The 18,460-nt window shown below is 43.9% G+C and overlaps 1 protein-coding gene across 4 annotated transcripts in view; it reads right to left on the bottom strand.

The window, feature by feature from the left end:
- Positions 1-18,460, bottom strand: part of rerea (arginine-glutamic acid dipeptide (RE) repeats a) — a 126,900-nt gene that overhangs the window by 78,091 nt on the left and 30,349 nt on the right. The window contains exon 1 of one of the 4 annotated variants that reach the window (XM_031726389.2): positions 13,363-13,993. The exons of 2 other annotated variants lie outside the window; for them this stretch is intronic. The gene's annotated coding sequence lies outside the window, so the exon portion shown is untranslated. Of the gene's footprint in view, positions 1-13,362; positions 13,994-18,460 lie in introns of those variants that run through there. One more of the 4 variants, XM_031726386.2, reaches the window with a different exon arrangement.

The following is an 18,460-nucleotide window of genomic DNA, read 5'->3' as shown; positions in this document are numbered from 1 at the left end:
AGATGTCCATTATCTGCAGGGTCTGTGAGCGGGGGCTTCATTTTGCAGCCTTATACCGGCTACTTGAAGACATAGTACCTCTCAGTCAGACACGTTTGTCTGGCTGGAGCTGACTGCTTCATGAAGCATCATGCTCTGACACGGCTCCTGAGGGAAATGCCAAGGTTGTCCGGTGTAACCCTTCCCATTTCTTTTAAATGAAGCGCTCTCGAGAAATGTAATCGTGAGCGGGACTGTAAAAGACTCTCCCAATGTGTCAGTGATAACACGAGGAGGGGAATGTGAGGTATGTGGCAGCAGAAAGCGCTCGGGTGAACGTGGCTCCTAATTGAGTTTCTCTAGAGTCATGCGAGCAGCTTTCTTACAGCGTGAATAAAAATGCCACATTCAAAAACATTTCTGCTGCCTCTTACCTCCGGTAAAAGACTCACAAATCTTTTTTTTTTTTTCTTTTTTTTTTGGAGGTGTGTGTGTGGGGGGGGGCTGCCCTAATAGAAATTATGCCCAAAGGTAAAGATGGGGTCAGCGAGGTATAAATACACACTAGGGACAGATTTCAGAGTGTTTGTAGTGGAAAATGTGCATTTCTTCAAACATTTATCTCTGTAAAACAGAACAGAGCTCTAGCAGAGGGGAAAAATGAGTTACATGAGTTTATCAAACAGATGTATACAGTAAAAAGAATTACTGGGAAAGCAAAAAACGAAATAAATAAATAAACAGTGGTTCTGTGAACTGCTGAAAGGACTCTCAAAATTTTAATATTTGTGCACTCAATCATGTAGCACTTCCTCTGATATTCAGGAATCAAATATCCCCACTCTTCCTCCCGAAATCTGCCCATCAGCTTAACGATCCTATCCATCAGTTCAACTCCAACTGGTAGTCTAAATGAGCGTGAGAGGGGAGGAAATGTATTCATACGGCTGCCCTACATCCTCCAGCTACTCTAATCATTATGCCACACAGAGTGACGTGCCAACACTGAGGAAAAACTAACATAAATAGATAAGAGTGACAGATAAGACAGCTCTGAGGTTTCAAACTGACAGCACAGGCCAAGGGGGGGCACTGAAGGATGTCTTAAAGAATAGCTCCCCAAAACAAAGCCATTAGGTCAGTACACAAAACCATTTTTCCGCCTAAATTATTTAGCTGTGTGGTGGCAAACTGCTCCATCCTGGAGCAGATGGCTGAGGAGGGGGGGGTGGGGTAGTGGAGGACAATCCTTCCTTTCAGTGTCTTATAATGATCAGAGCCAAAAAAAACACCTCCACCTCAAGATACCACAGGATGGTATTACCTCTAATTAGGCAGGGCTATTATTTTATATGCAAACACCTCTCCTCCAACCACCAACTGCCGCCGCCACACCAACACTTGACTGATTGCCATTACAAACCAAATAAAACGCAGCATTCATCTCTTTAAAAATAGAACTCGCTTTTGTTTGCATCCTACATGCTAATTTGAGCTTCCTCGGAGCCAGAGCCATAACTCACGCAGCCAGTCGATGTATAAGCGCAGCAAATACGCACCATCAGAAAGGCTTCCCAGGTTAGAGATGTGTTTGTTTAAGAAAAAGGTTTAGAAAGCAGTCGACGGGGGGTACAATATTCAGTGTAGCATTCAACCTTGTCATCCACCATCTCAGTCATGCAAGCCAGTGATCTCAGGCAGAGGGGAAAGCACCCTCTGCACTGTGCATGAGAATAATATGAATGATGAATCTGTGAAGACTCCACAGAGCTAACCACACTTTTTTAAACTAAACCCACAGATGGGGCAGTGTTGTTAACATTGCCTTCTTTTGGATGAGTCTCCCTCATACAAAAAAAAAGGCATGGGTGGGGGGAGGGAAATAGCTAGGAGTGATGAAAACAGTGCTGGAACAAGTAGGATCTGAGCTCAGAGCTCTCATATCCTCTGAGGACAGCTCATAAAACATGCAGTGGCTGCGACTGGGCCTCTTGCAGTAGTGGCATTTTAGTGCACCCTGCCACACACAGGTAGCCTACAAATACACACAATTAATTTTAAAGAGCATGGAGGAGTCAGACCTGCATGGTTTACTACTTGGAACACAAGCAAATGCTCAGGTCTTCGACTAAATTAAGGCATCAGCTACAGAAGGCAACTATTTTCCGAGATTATTAACAGCAGAGGCCTGGAACAATGGGCCTCTGGGAAAATTTAAGAATAGAAGATAGGCATTAGTCAGTGTACAGTAGTGATCCAGAGATTAACTCTGCCTGTTCATGTGTGAAATGGGGACTTGATCCCCAACTGATAGTGTGCTATGCCTCCAGCCAACACAAGCTGAATATTTTTCAGCCCCCCCATCCCAATACATAACAATTGCAATACATTGGATTATGCATGGCATCCTCCACAGTGCAACAACGATGACGCATTAAAAATACCAGCCAACACCAGAAATCGCAGGCAGGCTATGGTCGCGCTACTTTTTTTCTTTCTTTCCTCTAAACCAAAGGTGAACAGAGCTGGCTGTGTGTGTGTGAGTTGATGCGAATAATCCTCAAATATTCCAGGAATGTTAATGTTAGGCTTTGACCATGGCAGCCTTGCAGACTTCTCCTCTTGTCACCGGGCCATTGATGACATTAAAAACACTACCTGCCTGTGCCAAGAGCATAAAATTTAAGAACAGCTTGCCTTCTTAATATTCAATAAAATAATACCAGGGGAAGAAATAATAATGTGCACTGCACTAAATTACCCCAGTGTTATGAGACACAATTGTTATCTAATCCCATGCTTGCATTCTGTTTAAATAAGGCATATGCTCTGTTCATGCATAAGAAAACGGTCTTAAATACGTCTGCCATTGCCGTCGTTTTGGTGAAAATCTAGGGAGGGCAGGTTTGTGCAGCTACACGCTTGTTAAAATAGCTTCCCACTGCATCTGCGAGCTTATAAAAAGCCACTGAGAGCATTTTCATTACAGTGCTGCATTCATCTGTGTGTATACACACGTGTCAATCTGAAATGTGTAGGCCATTGACACGCACCACGTAGATATATAAACAAAAAATTGCTGCTGCTGCTCCCGAGCAACTGTATTTGCAGTTCGGGTCAGACTATGTGCTCAGCCAGTAAATGGCTGGAGTGTAATGTGCCTTGACCTTCTATCTTTCTTTCAGCAGCTCCTTACATATATTGCTGTCTCTCCTCATATATCACTGGGGCAAATGGCGTCCTTCACCCTGCTCCCTGCTGTCCCCTCCTTAAAAGGCTGAGGGGACATCTTTGCCTGCTGTACTCAATTGACAGCCCTGGCAGCTTCTTCACTGAGCATGAGGGGAGGGAGGAATAAGGCTCGTCGAGGGGAAATGCTGCAATGAATAATTATGTTTCATAACGTGCCCCCTCCCTCCTTTGTTAGCATCAAACAATAATTAATGGGGAACAGGGTGGGGAGGAGGGAGGGGAAGCAAGTAAGAGTCTGCTTTTTGCTTTCCACAACAAGAGGGTCAATATGCCCTTCAACCCTTTCTCTCTGCTCACTGTCAATGCGAGAGATGCCTCATCCCTCTAAAAACATGCTCTTAGCTTATTTATGATCCCAGTTGCTCTGTTGGAGAAAAGGCAGTATTCCTGCTACACTCAGCGAAAACCGGCCGGATCACTTTACACAGCAGTTCACTGCTTCCATCTCTACACCTCTTTCTCAGCAAGCCAACCCAACAATTCAATAATGAATATGAAATGCCTCCTGATTGATGTCTATGGGAGTTGGAGGAGCTGAAAATATGGGGCTATCGGACATGGGCTTGACTTGATTACGTTTTTGTTTTACGTAAAAAAAAAAAAAAACAAAACTCTGATCAGCAGTGGCAAAGCCAGTCCTGATCGAATTAGCGCTGCACTAAGAGCTCCATTGATCTTGGCGCTCATCTGTGCATATGAGGCCCGGAAAGGCAGCTGGTAATCCAATAGCAGCAATGGGAAGTGCTTCAAGGACTCTGCTGTGTTTACCCACCTATTTCCTACGTAGAGAGGCAAGATGTTAGTGCACGCCACTCACTGGGCTGATTGGAAGCCTCGGGGCCTTGGGAACGCCAGTGAAATGAATAAGAGCCGCAGTGTGACCAAAAGCAAGGTACTTGAAAGCTCAAAGTAATTGCTTTCACCACAGCTATCACGTAATGAGTAAACAGGATGAATCAAGCAGAGCGTAGATCAGTGTTTAAATGAGCTGTGCAGTAACATTCAAGTCCTAATAGAGGCTTCACTTCATAATCCTAGCCAAAACTCTAAAGCCAAGACTGATGTCAATTTAAAGGTTCTTTTTCACAAGAGATTTAAAGTGTACAGTCAGGAGAATCGATGCTGGGAAATCTCTCTTTACACTGCGATAACTTCATTGCATTCGGCACCGATGCAAACCTTTGCAATCAATTTTGCATGACGTGAATGACATCGAACAAGAACCCACAGGGCAGAGATCATGTGAAATGAAACAGAGCAAATCTGAGGCAGTAAAGGGCAAAACATACAGCTGTTTCTCTTTTGGAAGTAGTTCAAGTGTGGTGCACCTGGACAGTGTTCCTGTTGTGCATTAAAGACTGCGGCGCTGCTGCCACAACAATGCCGTTTCTCACGCACACGCACACACACATGTAATCCATCAAGGATTCATGAGTGAATGCTTAATAGCGGACCAAGTGCATTTCTCTCCTTCATATCACTGCAGCAAGAAAAGAGTGAGAACTCTTCATCAACCCACAGGCACACCACAAACACACACTACTCTCATACCACACTAATAACCTTGGGCTGTCTACCAATGGCATGACTTTATGGAACAGTATGGGCTCTAAATAGAAGCTCAATTTCTCACCAGCAGTCTGTAACAGCTCTATTTCAGCCACCCTGTCATTAAATATTTATCTTAGCAGAGTGGCAGATACCAAGGTGATATAACCATTTAAAAATCCAAATCTAGGCCTTTTTTTCCTGCCCCTCGCACTCTCACTCACTCCTCCACTGCCACAACAAAGACCTATTTTTAAAAGGATTATCTACAAGTGTTCCTTTAATCAGTGCACGGCAGAATTGTAGAAATCCCTCAACAACAGTCCCAGAGGAATACCTTTCTCTGAAGCCCTATCAGGAAGAGGATCTCCTTCACCGACAGCAGGCTGTGAGTGAGTGGGAGTGAGTGTGTGTTTGAGGATGAAAAGATGTGCTGCTACCTTGCTATGATGTCCTCTCTAAAAATCTCAGAACAAAGGCCTCCATTTTGAAGTGGAGTTATGATGGCATGGGGCTCTTAAGGTCTTCTGTTGCTGTGTGTCCTATTGCTTTCTATCCTCTTTGTTAGCCTGCTGTTTGTTATACTTGCGAGATAAGCCACTGTTGTGGGTGGCTGGGCATACTACAGCAACCGGTGTAGGGCCCGAGTGCCAAAGCCGACAGTCTGTGGGAGGGATTGTGGGCGTTATAGATCACTGGGAGACAGATGTCCAGTCTTGCCCCTGTGCTGACACAAACACTAACCCCAAAAAGCTGTGTGTTTGCAAACTGGACTGTTTCCTGATGGGTCTTAAGTTCAACTTTATCAGACTTTATCAAGGTAGCATTCCACTGCTTTGCTATTTATAAAACATGCACTCAAGAGATAAACGTAGGAGAGCCAAATCAGTGATATTAACAATGAAAAAAATCTGGTTTGTGTTATTACATGAATCTATAATTTTTTTTCCCCTTTATAAGATAAAGGCAGCTAATCATCTCCAGTACACCCACATACAAAAACCGATGAGCTTGTTAAATTTACTTTATTTTCAAGTAACTGCAAAGTGGGATGACCCTTGGGTCCCACCAAACCCCACCCCACCCACTTGGATGTTAACTTTTAACAGCAACCACAATAAGCACATGCCTACTTAAACCACCTGGATAAATACATAATACCTGTTAGTCTGCAGTAGCCTGTAGTTTCCCAATAATATTGCACCATCCCAGTGGCTGTGTTGGGTAAATTTCTCGTTTGGAGAAAAAGTCCTTAATGATGTTAGCTAAAGCGGTATACATGCTCTGTTATAATGAGTTGTTTGTCTATTCCCTCTTTATACTAGATCGTGAAGCTGTGACACCACGAGTGCAGTGGGTTGCTGGGTAATTTTCATTTAAGACTATACTGAAGACTGAAAATTGGTTTCCATTTAAATTTCAGAAATTTGCATTTGAAAATGTAACTGACTGCACTGTCGCATTACTTCAAACAATAGATGCCATTTAACTCTTTACCCCTTAAAAGCCAACTAGCAGTAACCCTCAAAGCGCTTGAAGCAGTTTCTGTCTTTTCTGGTTTCTGTCAATTTCAGGTTTGCTTACAGAACAGATGACCGGGTGTGCATTAAAAGCTGGTGAGCGTGGTCTCTGCCTATGCAGGTATCCTTGGAAAAACTGTTCTAACAATGATCAAACCATGTCTGACATATACTGAAATGTAAAAATCAGCCTTATTAAGAGTACAGGGGACGTTGGCAAAAGTCATATTTGTAGGGGAAAGAATTAAAGTAGCTTTACATGGAAATTTTAAAATTAAAGCATAACAATTAAAATCCCACATGCTCAAAAGAAAATGCTCAATTTGCCTTTTCAAAATGTTATGGCTGTAGCGGTGTATTCAACAATTCATTTGTTGGGTTTGCATTGTTTTCAATTTTTGGATTTGGATATTCTCTGCTTTTATTTTTAAGATGCAGATATGTATAAGAGCTTGGATATACGAGCTGAGACTTTTCTCTATGTGATCACTTCACACATAAACTAAAAATCACAGCACAGCCATTATTCTTACTATGCATGTGCATGATAATTTGGCTGTGGTTACAATATCAGGCAGAGCAACACTTAACACCCAAACCCCACTCCCCCTTCCCTAACAAAGTTTGGAAGCCTAAAAACATGGATGTTCAGGACAGATTTAATCGAAGTCTACACATCTACAGCCTGATAAACATTACAAGCTGTCTTCTGCTGGAAAACAAGCAGCCTGATTTTGTGAGCAAAAATGACAGCAGGTGTGAGCATACGAAGAAATGTGAGTTTGGATAAAAGCATAAGCATTTAATGAATACAGTGAAAGCCTCTGGAGAACAGATGACTGGCAGGCCACTGGCAAGACAAGTATCATTGTCTCTGACAAACGCAATGAGATTCTCCGCCGCACTAAAAGTGTCATGCTCCAATAAGCAGAATCAAACCCTTTGAGCATCTGCTGTCTTTAACTCGGCCTCTCTTTGTTTTATCGTGCACTGTCACAGTTAATGATTTCCTCCAGATCTCCATTTTCCACATGCGATTTACATGTTTGAAATGCTCAGTTGAGCAGATGCAGGTTTGTGAAACAACCATTACTGCCAAGCTGAATCCAATGAGCGTTTGGGTAGAGCTTAGAAATTTCATTTCAAAAGCTAGGTTGATCAAGAGAAAACAGACAAGGTATCAGCATATTGCCTTTCAGTTTCTTCTTGTTTACATATCTGAGTTGTGCAGTCATCCCTTCCAGAGAGAATCGTGGCCAGCAAAAACAATTACACTACCCCCGCCCAAGCAAAAGCCTCTCACTGGCTGCCTCGACTCAGCCTGACAATCGTGCCCATTAGATCTTTCTGTGAATTAACGCTAGTTAACTTAAATCACTGACAGACATCAAGAATAGTCATTAGCCTGTCTTTTAAAAAAAAGAGAGAATGATTTGCTGGTTCAGAGAGATCATCTCCTTACACGCAGCCTGGGGCAGCCCTTACTGTCTAGCTCATTATTTTTGTAAGAACAAGGCCACTGATGAATCCTGTTGGATTAAATGTAAGGTGTTCTTGTTATGACCTGGCTTAGACACACGCACACAACAGCCGCCTGCATAAAGCTTGCTCCTTTTACAGACAAAAGAAAATGAAGTTACTCGCCAACGCCGCAAATATACAGATAATTCTCCTTCGGCTGAGCTGCAAAATCAAAGTGGGATTTCTGGAGTACATCACTCCCACACAGCTGCACACTCGGCTCTGAGAAAAGCTGTCAAATGTTGGGCTTTTTGTGGATATTAGCTGAGCTGACAAGTGCCAATGATACACTGTGAGTGATAAAGACATTCATTCCTGCTCAGAGTTTTTCCAGATGTGATAGTCTGCAATGCTCCAGCGCTTCATTTACAGGACAGGAAAAAAAAAAAAAAGGAGTCTGTTGCTGTGCCCCCCCCTCCACCCCCTTTACGTTGCCACGGTGACAAATGAAAAGCAGAATCACCCACACAACTAATCAAATGAGTGAGTGACAACAAGTCAATATTTTCTCATTGTGTGGACAAGCAATATATCTGCACAGTAACAGCCTGTGCTCCGAGGCTTCAAGGCTTAGGCAATGCTAGACTCGGAGCATTATGAGGATAATGTGCCAATAATCTGGCTCGGTGCGGCTGTTAAGACCAGCGCCAATAAAAAGACACGGTATCAATAGAGAACCACTACCAAGTACGGACTGAATTACCAGTTCAACAAACATAGTCTAGACTCGTACTTAAAACAAGAACGGAGCGTCATGTAATGGCTACAAGCCAACAAAGACAAAAGACGTAATTGGACATTGATCTGTGGAGGTTTAAGAATAAACAAGACATCTTCAGAGTAACCCTGAACAGTATGCAAACACACCTTACTCAGATGTGAGAGGAAATAAGAATAAACGAACACTTAGTGCTCAGAGAATTAAGAGAGAATTAAGACTGTGTACATTTTACGTAAACTCCTTAGGGCTCTCTTGTCATTTTTAAAAGACATCTCCTTAAAAAAAGACAGCAACACATAAATTAGCCTCCTTTTGATTGCATCCTCAACATAAAATGGAGTAAACATCATCTCTACAAGCTTGGTTAAACACGAGCAAGATCAATGGGCAAATTTATCAGCAAATATTACCATTCGCTGCCTGGCAAGTAATCATTAAGGAATGGCACTGATGCATTATTCATTGGCTAATGTATAATTCAGACTTAACAGCAGATTTATGCATAAATAAAGCCGTGATACATTTAAACACATTTAATGTTTACTCGCTAAAATAGGATATGAATGCACAGCATGAACGCATCCCCACTGGTGTCATTTGATTAGCTGCTACTAATCCAGAGGATGCAGGGACATCAGGTGGCAATAGCACATGGATTTTATGAATACATGCTACTAATGCAAAACATCTCATCTAAAAAATAAATATTGAGTAGCTATCTGGGGGCAGGTGCCTAAAACAATGTTATACGGTATTACATTCTGAAGTAAATAAAAACAGGGATTGGTCAATAAAGCCCAGGCGTGCCGTAATTTAGTACTCTGGCATGCAAAGATTTGTGCGGCTGTCGCTTTATCTCCTTCAGACATCAGTGGTGATTAAAGCTCATATCAAGATTGCGGGGATGTTCTTGTTGTAGTGTCAGAGCTGGTGTCAGAGGGACAGTCAACAGGGAGGACAAGGAAATAGAGAGGACGCACAGGCTCCATCTGACTGTGTTCAGAGCAGGCAGCCCTGTGGGGACCGCCATTCCACTTTATGGCCATGCACTGAATTAACAAGGCCAGATGTCCCCCCACTTAACATGTGCGAAAAGTGCCCTCTGATGGGCTCAGCTGCTTTAAGGATGTACAGACATAGAGTTGGAGGAGGGAGGGTGGAAGGAAAGGAGATAGGGCCTATTTTCAATTATCCCAATTTCTCACTCATCGCTGGCTCCTGAGGTTTTTGTTAATTAAAGATATCGGCTTTTCCTCTGTGCACACAACAAATTAAAAGGAATTTTCTATGAACAATCAAAGCACCTCTCCAGTCCTTATTTGCTCTCCATTTCAGTAGTCACCCACCAGAGGGTACTGCCTCCTTAGCAGTTCCAGTACCACTGTTTCATGTGCACTGTGTCAATCCACGGCTAATGTATTCTAATGAGTCACCGGTACACCGCTATCTGCAAGGACAATAGGTCGCGAAGTGGTGAAGCAAGCTCGATCCATTTAAAAATGAAACCTGTCTAAAAAACTCCACAAGTCCTGGAGAGATTTATCATCGCTCCTCAAAACCTCCAGTCTGCTTCTGTGCAGTGGGGGTGGTGGAAATGGTAGGAAAAGCTAGGACTTTCATTGATTTTCCACCTGGCTTTTCTTTAACAAGCCTGTGCTTGCTGCTCTGTATTGTTGAGGTCAAAAGTGGGAGAGTAACTGCAAGAAATGCCTTTAATGTGGCCTAAGATATACACAGTTGAGCCCACATTCAGAAAAAAACAGAGATGTAATTTACCTATGTTTAAGCGATCAGCATCTCACAACAGTTTGTTTTTCAGGGAGTCAAAGGCCACATGTGTTTTCATTCATGCAACCTATTATAATAACAACTGAATCGTTTTCTTTGTAATTACAATGGAATACAGTTGAGTCATTCAGGCTATTACCCGAATGGAAAACATATCAAGACCCCAGCAGACTTTCTCATTAGAGAGAAAATGATAGGCCCGCCAACACTGCATCAATTACAACTCGCCTTTCTCTAATTCTTCATGCATTACATCATAATGCTAAAAAACAACATACAGCAACCTCAAAAGTGTGTGTTTTTTTTTTCCTTTCTTTTTTTAAATTGTAGCAGCCAGCAACTGCCATCATCCTGACACCGAAGAGGGAGGGAAAAAAAAGGGGGCAGGGACACAGCGTGGTGCAATCCCACTGAGGGCCATCATGCGAGCAGATTAAATAACATTTTTCCAATGCCCTGTCAAACATTCAGCCGCCTCTGAGCAGCCAGACAGCCGTTACAGCCTCACTCTATGAAGCATCTCTCTCTCTGCATGGTCAGAAACAGCCTCTTTGATCTGGATATCGCCCCTCAGATTCCTCAGAGGTGACACTCATACACGCGCCCGTATGTGAGCTGAATGTTTACTAGCTCTCTGTACCTTGTCAGCAGTGAGGACTTGTGTTTGTCAAGTGCGGTGGGGTAGTGGGGGCGGCGGCGGCGGTGACTCACGCCGCTACTATGCTTCCCCTGGTTTACATGAATCAAACAACACAGTCTGCGGACTCGGATCAAATTCCACATCAGATTTCATTTCCCACAAACAGTGGTATAAAGCACTGCAAATAGACATGATTGAAATGATACCGACAGCAGTAAGGCGGTGTGTACATAATTAAGATTTAGGCTGCTATACTCTCATCTGATAACAGCCTGAGTGCTGTGAAATGCTCGGCGCTCTCTTTCCATACAAATCCCACACTGCAGAACAACTCGGGTTCCTGTGTACAACTCCATTAAGAGGTCTGACCACTTCCTCTTTCGCTCTGTCCACAAGTAGTGAAACTAAATGGATATCCTAACCTCTGGGGAAGTGAAGAGGATGCCGCTTTAAAATGTGTTCACAAAGGCCAGCTATGCAAGTTTTCCCACATGAGAGTGCAGGCTGAGACTGTGATTGCATGGTACGCAGACGTATATAAGTTAGAAATGGGCCCATTAGTGGCATAAAGGACTAAACCCAACCCTGCTGAAATAATAAAATAATACATATGGTGGGCCATCTTAATGAATGGCATTGGTCTACGTTTTTAAAAAAGCTCAGGATTATATTTCTGGCCTGTTTTAGTGGTGCAGTTAAACTTAAAAGTAGTGAAATCAACTCAAAATCATCAACAGAGTGGCGGTAAGACCGGTCATCAGCAAAATCAAATGATCAAAATCACAAATCGAATCAAACACGGGAAACTAACAGACTGGCAAGCTGAGATTTACAAGTTAAAGGAACACTAGGAACAAGACATGCTGTTAAATTTTTAACCACAGCTGCACCTTGTGCCTGATTCAGTGCCCCATATTCTCACTCACATGATTTTTTTTTAAAGCAGTTGTGCCATACATTAATCACAAATACGCTCTCGTCCCACTCAAGCGGATTAATCACATCTGAATCATTAAGGTAGAGGTCACTTCCTAGCTACCAAGGTGACCAAAAAGAAAAAAACAGGCACAGGAAGCTTGGTATGGTAGAGATTAACTCCTCACAATTAGCAATGCAACTCTGAGTTTATGTGGTAGTTCAGCGCAAAAATCCAGGAGGATTCCAGGAAGGGACTGTTTTTACACAGCGCAGATTGAAGGCAATCACCGCTTCACTCCCCCCCACCCCTCCTTGATTTGAATCTCTGTTTGTGCTTATGTGGCCACGTACCCAGTGGATTCAGCCTCTGACACCCAGACTTACTACGACCAATTTACAGCGGTTTAAGTAAACACAACCCCCCCCTTCTGCCATAACTTGAAAACACTGGATAAGCTGCCTTTCAGACAAATAACTGTAGTCTGCTTTAAAATCCTAAGCTGCCACCTCCTGAACATACACACAAACACACACACACATATCCCACCAGCCAGCCAACCCCCCCTTTGCTCTTTTCAACCCCAGAGCCTCCCCCACCACCACCCCCACAGTGAGAGCTGCATGTGCTTGGGCCAGAGTTCACAGCCTCTGGGGTGCTGAAGGGGGGGAAATCAAGTTAATTTGGTGGGTCCTTCAATAGTTTGCAACTGGCAAGGCCATTCTCACAGACAGTAAACTCCCCCACCTTTCAACAAAACAAAAAACAAAACGCTCCACTTAGTCTCCATTATTACAACTGGATTAGCAATTTATGACATGACAAAGAGTGAAAATCCAACAGTTGAGCCTTTAATGTTACACTGGGGGAAATCCCACTAGTCAAAATGTATGTACGACCAACTCACTGAGACTCATTTTGACATTTCTCCCGTAAAAATGCAACTTTTGTTTTTGGTCTTTCTTTTTTTTTTTTTAGTTGCTCCTCAAAGTTAATTGATTGCTAAAATGCTTGAGCACGAGGAACTTCCACATGTCTGATGTTTCCTTCCCTGGCAGCAAAAACTGCATTGCAAGCCCAGTTTCTGTTTACTTCATTTTTCACACTTAAAAAAAAAACATTAGCTCCCGAAACTACTGTTAGAGGGCCGACAGGGTCACGGAGGTTGTGTTGTGGGGGTCTGCTACAGTCCACAGGAGATACAAGTTCTACGACAATGCAGACAACTTTGCAGCTCAAAAACAGTTGAGTGAGGGTCACGCTCACAGCACACTTCCTCCTCTGGGTATAAACAAAAATAAGGGCATTTCAGACTCAAACTGTGCGTGTGCCGCCCGGCTTTTCACCTTGCTAGTGCCCAAATCCAGTGTCTTTATCACACACATACACACACACAGCTCCCAGTCTGACCCCCCCCCCAAACCACAACTATCCTACAATCTTTTTTTTTTTTTTTTTTTTTTATTCAACTACTCACCCGCCAGTCTGCTGATTCTTTGGGAGTCCCACAGACTGCTGCAAACAAGTTCAAAACGCGATCCTTGCCCAAGATGACCCACCGAACTTAAAAAGGCAAGCCAGCTGGACCTAATCCAAGACCCGGGACAAAAACGAGGCGAACACGGACACTTTTTCTTCTTCTTCTTTTTTTGTATCCCCCCGCTGAAAGAAGAAAACGCCACCCGCACGGAGGGACTCAGGCGAGCACTTGCTTCAACAAAAGACGGTTTCACTTTACTGATAGGCTGCTCACGTCCGGAATGAGCCCGATCAAAGGCACTACAGCGCTAGCGAGTCCCCCCTCGAAACTGCTCCTATTCCCTTTGGCCGTGTTGTTGTTGCTGTCGATGACAGTGTCCACAAGCAAAGTAACATAGCGCTTGTTTCGAGGGGTAGGAAACCAGCGAGTTCGCCGTTAACAGGCTCCGCTTCCTTTTTCCACACACACACACGCACACACTCACTCACACACACCACGCTCTTGCTCTCTCTCTCTCTCTCTCTCTCTCTGTTTCGCACACACACACCACGCGCACGCTCTCTCCCCCTTTCTCTCTCTCTCTCCTCCTATGCACACACTCCACGCTCCCTCCGAGTCTGTAAACCTCCCCCCTTCCTCCTCCTCCTCTTCTCTTCCTCCCTCCTCCTCCCCCTCTTCAGCTGTTCAACAGACGCATCCACATGGCTGACCTAGTCTTTCTTTATCCAGACACTAGTGAAGGAGAATTACGCCGACCACACTCAAAAAAAAGGCGGAAAAAAAAATCCGAGCGAAACAAAAACATGGACTGGATTCAAATAATCGTCATGGACAAAGATGGGGTGGGTTGGTGGGTGGTTGGGGGACGCCATTGATGCCAGTGCCGTGGGGACACCGATGCGTGTGCGTGCGTGCGCGCGCATCAGGAAGCGAGGTGCACGGCGGCCAAAGTAGCCCGACCCGACCTTCATCATCGTCGTCATCATCATCAAGCGATCAATGACAACGCTTATGGGGAATGTGACTGAAACACTAAAGCGACACAATGAGAGCGTGCTGTAGCGCTGCCTTTGTAAATAATTGCTTAATAGCCCACATTTCCCGCGCCACGCGGCACTGACACGTTTCTTTTCTAAACGGTGACACAAATATATAAATAACTACATGGAACGCCATCCTTACGGTACAGGTCGCTGATTTCTATCTGAAAACATTAGTACGTGCACCCCCTCCCCACCCCTCCAGAATATACACCAGAGAGAGAGAGAGATGTGAGTGGATGCCGCTCGGGTTTGTAGGAGCTCATTTGCATTTTTGGATAATGAATTAATTAGTCACCCCACCCATTAAAAAGGCAGAAACAAGCACGGTAAAAAAAAAAAAAAAACGCACAACACTATTTAGTCCCCCCCCCTTTTTTATCTAAATGCTGCCATTAAGAGAAAAACCTGACAGCACACTAACACACCTAGGAAGAGCAGTGACACAAAGATGGACTGCGTTACCTTGTAAATTAATAGGATAATTTTCATTTCACCCAGCGAGTAGCTTGACACATTTTCATTGTCTTAAACATGATATTGGATCACTGTAAAAAAAAAAAAAAAAAAAAAATCCAATTAACTAAAGCAAATAGTGCATTGGGCTAGTTTTTTTGGCACTAAAGGCAAACATGGGCAGCAGGAGAGACGGGCAGTGAGGATCGATAGAAATTGAGTTGAGAGGTGGTGTGCAGGGGGCCCTTCATTGTGCTACAAACCACGTTGGTCGTCTTAGTTTCAATGGCAGCGGGGTGGTGGTGGGCTCTGCTGTGTAACAGAGTGCTGGTAAAAACCTTTTCCAGCTCCTGAGGCAACTGTCCTGAGATGTCGACCGCCCCCCCCCACACCACTTAGAAACCCAACACCATGAGCAGCCACAGCTCCTCCCTCATCACAGTATGTATACATTTCACAGGGTCAGTGTTTATGATATTTACACACAGTCTCCCTCCTTTCCCCGAGACGCACAAACACTCAGAGGGTCCAGAAGCATGGATGGGGAGATGGAAACGCACGTCTCCCTCGGTTTCTATCACACAATCAAAGCGTAAAAGATTTTTCACTCTAGTGACTCAAAATGCCACCATTTCCAGCACAGCGCAAGGCTTAAGTTGGGCCCAAGACGGCAGTGAAGGGCGAGAGCAGCGAATCCACTCTGAAGGCAGTGCGAAGCAAAGCTGGATTGGCTGGCCCGGGCAGGCTCCCCTCCCCGGCAGATGAGATCCCATTATCAAGCGGACGAGAACTCCACCTCCAGGATTTCACAGCTCCTCTGTTTATCACATGGCTCTGTCAAGTTGGGCACCATTAACCGATAATGAAAGGAGACAACCGGTGCAGTTACAAGCAAAGCACTCCACATTCTACAGGCCTAAGCATGTATCTGGGAAGCTGACTGTGTCTATTCAATTCTGTTCAGCATTCAAACGGCCCATCACAATACCTTTTCCCCGAGCGCCCCTCTCTACAGCTATAGCGCCTTCGATCCCGACAGAGCAAAATCTGGTTGCTTGGTCTCTGTTTTTGAATTCAGAGGCAATGAAATTTAACAGAGCCGCTTTAAAGAGGGGGGGAAATGGCACTTTCCTATAACACTCCCTTCATAAAGACTATCAGAGGAGAAGAATTCCTGTAGAAGTTAAGAAAACCAGAAAAGGTGGATGATCGCACACACACACACACACACACACACACACACACACACACACACACACACACACAAAAACAGCACATTAAAGCAAACACAAGCTATCATTTTGAAATAGGTTTTCCCTCAACCACATCAAACACAATTAGTACAAGTGTTACTGAACAAAAAGACTGCCACTGAATCAAAGACCCACATGCCCCTCCCCGGTCTGTCTACTCCATTTATGGTTTATAGGACTCTGTAGCCACTTACCCTCATTAAAAATGAATACTTAACAAAAGCTGTAGCTGACACAAACTGTTTGCTTTAGCCCGATTTCTCTGTGCTGGAGGGGAAGAAAAAAACAAAACAAAAACAAGCCACTCAGAGGCAGCAAACGGAGAGCAGGGGAGACAGAGAGACAGACAGAAGAGGGGGAGAAAGTGCTCAGCAACACAAATAAGTCAGCCAGTAGCTGAAACAACAGAAAAAAAGTGACATGGATGACTGAGCCAAGCCTGTGAGAGAGTTGGCAAGCCTCAGAGGCCTTGGCCTCTTAAGCACTCATATCTAGTAACTTCATTTAATACATTCACCAGGGATGAGCAGACGAGTTGAAGGAGGGGGGAAAAAAAGGATTTAGAGAAGAAAACAATACTTGTACACCAGGAAGAGGGTTAGGCTGTGGTGGTGCTGGTGGCGCTGGTGGTGGGGGTGTGCTTCAGAGGCTCGACTTTAACACATGACTAAATCTCTACTGTGTAACAAGCTAACTTCCCCCGCTCCCAGCACATAATAAAAGGAGGCAAAATAGATGTGCTAGCTTGATCTTTGTAACTATTTTACCATTCTTAGGCAGGTATTATCTAAAGGAGCCTTTCTTCTTGTATTAGATATTCGAACAGTGCTCTTCCAGATGGGGCTTTAAAGCAGTGACTGTCTCCACCACACGTACTATATCCATAAAGAACAAAGGCTCTGTGTGACTGCTGCTTCAAGTTACTGTTCCTCATACTGAGGCGAGTGCTGAAAGCCCCTCCCCTTTCTGAGCTGGCAGGCGAACCCAAAAGAAAGCTGACTTCAAATCATTCATTGCCCCTTTTAGCTTTCATAGATTCTGAAGAGAACACTTTACAAGTTGGGGGAATCCAAAGGGAAAACAGGGTCTTGCTCGACTAATTAAAGCACAGACTTTGCCTGGAGCGGTTTGAGAGAGGGGAGGAAGCAATAAAACAATCCTTTTCAATCTCCCAACAAAGTAACTCAAGGAAATTACTCAACTAAATATGGTTAACTACACGCTTGTGGATAGCAAGACTCAAGGTTTTCAGAGGTTGTTGCTTTAGCTGAGGAGAATAGCACTCGACAGAGGACGTCTTCATTAGCTGAAAAAGAACTGCAAAGGAAACGGAGGTTACGCGTTCCTCTGAGTAAACTGCCTTATCAAGGTGACAAAACTTACTGAAAAATCAAGGTGTCCGTTGGTTTTAGTCCAAACAGGCAGCTAGAAATTAAGCAGCTACCTAGTAAGCTTTATTTGCTGTCATTAACACAGCTGTAAAATGTGAGAGAAGCCAAGGAAAGGTATTTCACTTTAGGCAATCAGAGCAAGGTCTAGCCTTGCATAGCTATCTTGTTTACATAGCTATTCACAGTCACATTTGGCAGCCTTGCAACACTCTGAAAACCAAGACACTTGTAGGCTACATATGTCTAATCTCTTTGCCAAGCTACACAAGCTACTCAAGAGAGTGAAACTTGCTTGCAGCAGCCATTTGGTTAAAGTATTGCATATTTAAAAAATGAATGTAAGTAAACCTTACTCCAGATGGGGGTAGCTGCCACCTGGCAGATAAATTGATTAAATGGTGGTGGGAGAAAGCGCAGCATTTTTCTTTGTAAAAATACAGCACTAACTGATTGCTCATTTGCAGACTTTGATAAATGTGTGAGTAGAAAACAAACAGCTTTTAATAGAAGCGCGCACTGTCTGAATTCACACAGAGAGCGCTCCGCAGCTTCCATTAGATCACAGCTTGCTGAAACGAAGACACTTTTTTTAAAGGGCCAAGGTAAAAGTAAATCGGGGTGTGAAACTATTACAAGACCAGAAAATAATCATTCAAGTCTTTACATGGCTGTAAAATCTGATTCTAATACAGAGCAGATTCAACGCAGTCGCAAACAAACGCACGTGTGTAATACCTCAGATGCTATTTCACCCAAGTCCCCGATTTTCCACAGACATTCTTCGAGCTCTCACATGGACTGTCTGTGTCTGATTCTCCAGGCAAAACAGGGCCTCATTCATCTGAATAAAAGAGCAGTTCAGCCTGCCGTGGCTGTACTGAGAACAGGCTCTGAGGAATGAGACTGTATTTCCAAGAGGGCCACAGAGGGACAAGGGTGCAGGCAGGCAAGGCAA

This window comes from Oreochromis aureus, linkage group 20, assembly GCF_013358895.1.
Source record: "Oreochromis aureus strain Israel breed Guangdong linkage group 20, ZZ_aureus, whole genome shotgun sequence".
Classification (NCBI taxonomy): domain Eukaryota; kingdom Metazoa; phylum Chordata; class Actinopteri; order Cichliformes; family Cichlidae; genus Oreochromis; species Oreochromis aureus.
This window is presented reverse-complemented; position numbering and strand designations above follow the sequence as displayed.